The sequence below is a fragment of the Camelina sativa genome, chromosome 1 (assembly GCF_000633955.1).
Source record: "Camelina sativa cultivar DH55 chromosome 1, Cs, whole genome shotgun sequence".
Taxonomy (NCBI): Eukaryota; Viridiplantae; Streptophyta; class Magnoliopsida; order Brassicales; family Brassicaceae; genus Camelina; species Camelina sativa.
The window spans coordinates 12,114,261-12,117,180 of NC_025685.1; the positions used below are offsets into that span (position 1 = coordinate 12,114,261).

General features: G+C 38.3%; 1 pseudogene; it reads right to left on the bottom strand.

The window, feature by feature from the left end:
* LOC104707040 lies at window positions 1–970 on the bottom strand (annotated as a pseudogene).

A 2,920-nucleotide genomic window follows, 5' to 3' on the forward strand; every position in this document is an offset into this window, starting at 1 on the left:
CTAATTCGAATCGAACTCTAGAAGCTGTTTCTCTGATTTTTTGCTTAATTTCCGTGCAAGTTCCCTCGATTTCTCCAAACCAATCAACATCGGATATGTAAGTTTGCCAGCAATAACGTCTTTTTCGGTGCTCTTACCCAGTTCATCAGTAGATTTCGTTACGTCAAGTATATCATCAACCACCTGAAACAACAGTCCAATACATCTCGCATACTTTCTTAGCTTTTCGATCTCGTCCTCTGTTCCACCTCCCAATATGGCTCCTACAACCGCCACTGCCTCCAACAAAGCGGCTTTTTCTGGAGGTGGATGAACTCTAGACGCTCCAACCCGACATCGCTTGGATTCAACCCTTCCCTACATAAGTCGATCACTTGCCCCGCAACTAGACCTTTTGTCCCTATGGCCTTTGCCAGCTCAATTACCGCACGGATCTTCCTATCAGGGGAAACAACCAACGCACTTGACAAGGCTGTCACGTGCAGGCTGTCACGTGCTTAAACGCCAAAGCAAAGAGTGCGTCACCCGCCAAAATCGCCATGTCTTCTCCAAATAACTTGTTTTAAATCAGAAGAAGTGAGCATACATTAACGTCAATGAATGATTCAATTCTAATGATTTAACAAACATACCTTGTGGTTGGTGAGCTTGCCTCGGCGGAGGTCAGCATTGTCCATGGAGGGAAGGTCATCATGAACGAGAGAGCTTGTGTGGATCATCTTGACTGCGCAAGCGGCTGACATAGCCTTGCCGCCACCCACGAGCTCGCAGGCTGCAATGCAAAGTAGAGGCCTGACACGTTTTCCACCGCTAGCAAAGAGTACCGCACCGCCTCTTGGATTGTGAGGGGTTTCGAAAGTGGTACTGAAACGTCGAGAACGACACTTACGAACTCAGCCTTAAGAATTATATATGACTTAAAGTCAAAGGCAGAGTTGGGATCATTGCCTTTTCCCTCTAGTGGAGTCATGTGTGTGTCGCCTTGTGAGGTGAGAGCAGAAGAGAGGGATAAAACAGTGCGTTTTTGGAGATTGTTTAGTGAGGATATGGAATTGTATCTTCTTACTCTGGATTGGAAGAAGAGGAAGGATGAGCTGAGATAAATATAAGTAGTTAACCATGAACTTTCAAATTTATGTTTGACTGTTTCATATAAACCTCTCTTGGCGTGAAACAGTCAGAAAATCGCCTTTGTGCATTTTCATCACCGTCTCCACCGCCCGTGCCACCATCGGTGATTTCTGTTAGAACCACTTTGGTTCATCAAATCAAGTGGCCAAATAGGAGAGTTTGGTTCAATCATGCTTCAATCTGTTTCTCTTGGTAAGAATCTCTCTTGTAGATGGTGATTAATTAGACTTATCTGATATGATTGAAATTAGGGTTCAATGAATTGAGAATTGATGTTAGCAAAATTAGGGTGTTATGATGTTTCTTTTGGTTTAGCGAATTTTTTGTTTGACATTTCGTCATCTGAGCATTTGTAATTCTTCTCTTCCATTTCTTCAATTCCCATGTTGGGTTATTCAGACATTTTCCCTAGATTGCTTATCACCTATAAGCACAACAATTTTTATTTATTAAAATTGGTTTCATCTCTAAAGTGTCTACAAAAGATGAGAATTGAGATGGTTCTAATTATTCTCTTGTGATACATCTGGAAGATGACAATTGCCTTCGGGAAGAGCAAGTTCAAGACCATATCGAAGCTTCTCTAAAAAATCAGGTCAAAGCATTGCATTACTTGCATTCTAACCGTATAATTCACCGTGACATGAAGCCACAAAACATTATTATATGAAGTTAGTAATTACTAAACGCTTATATTTTTTTAATATCACAAATTTTATATCTTAAATTTGTATTTTGTCAAATTTAACTTTTGTTTTACTCATTTTTTTCTTATATTTTTCATAGTTTCTGATTACTTAGTTTTTGTCTTTTGATTATTGTGTAACTTATTTCAAGGAGAAAAAGTGTAAGATCTCTCTTTGTTGCAGGTATATACATCCATGTTGAATTTCTGTTTTAAAATACTTGGCAAAAATTAACTATTTGTTTGCCGTGTATGTTATTTACTTTTCGATGTCCAACTATTTTTTTAACATTATTGTTGCATTTTTATATATTGTTTTTTTGTGAAAAAAGTAAAAAAAGATAATAAGATTTTTTTTTGTTTTGAGATGGTTTACGATATCTGCATTTACTTATTGCAAATGGAAAGGTGATATATGCAACTTCGATAACCATCAAGTCATATCCCTTAACCTCTCTGGCTTGGCTCTAGGTGGCGTAATCTCACCTGCGGTAGGACTTCTAGCCAATTTAGAAGTGGTTTATCTCAAAAGAAACAACCTCGAAGGAGAAATTCGGTCATCCTTGGCTGCACTTCCCTTTCTATGGATTCTCAACGTATCCAACTTAAGTGGAGCGGTTCCAAAGTTAGAGAGTTCCGTACAACCTACGGAATTGGTTTCGGTTTTCATCCTAACCATTATTGGTTTATTAATTTGGATTTATAAGTGTAGGAAACCTATGGAAACAGAGGAGATAGCCTTTAATTCGCCAGGATATTATTGATGAAAGTGAATGTGGTCATACATACACAATAGAGATTCTTCAAAAAGCCACTAACGATTTCAGCAATGAAAACGTCTTAGGAAAAGGAGGTTCCAGCATTGTTTATAAAGGAGAACATCCCCAAGGAAACATAATTGCTATCAAGAGAATAATCTCGAAAACAATTGATGAGAGAGAGGGATAAATGAATTCAAAACCAAATCGATGTGCTTACCGGTTTGAGGCACAAGATTTTGGCCTATCTTTTCGGATATTGTGAAAATAGTAAAGAAAAATTAACTGTTTAGAGAAAATTACTGAGGTCTTTGACTTGTTCAGTTGTTTGGAGCTGATGTTGTTC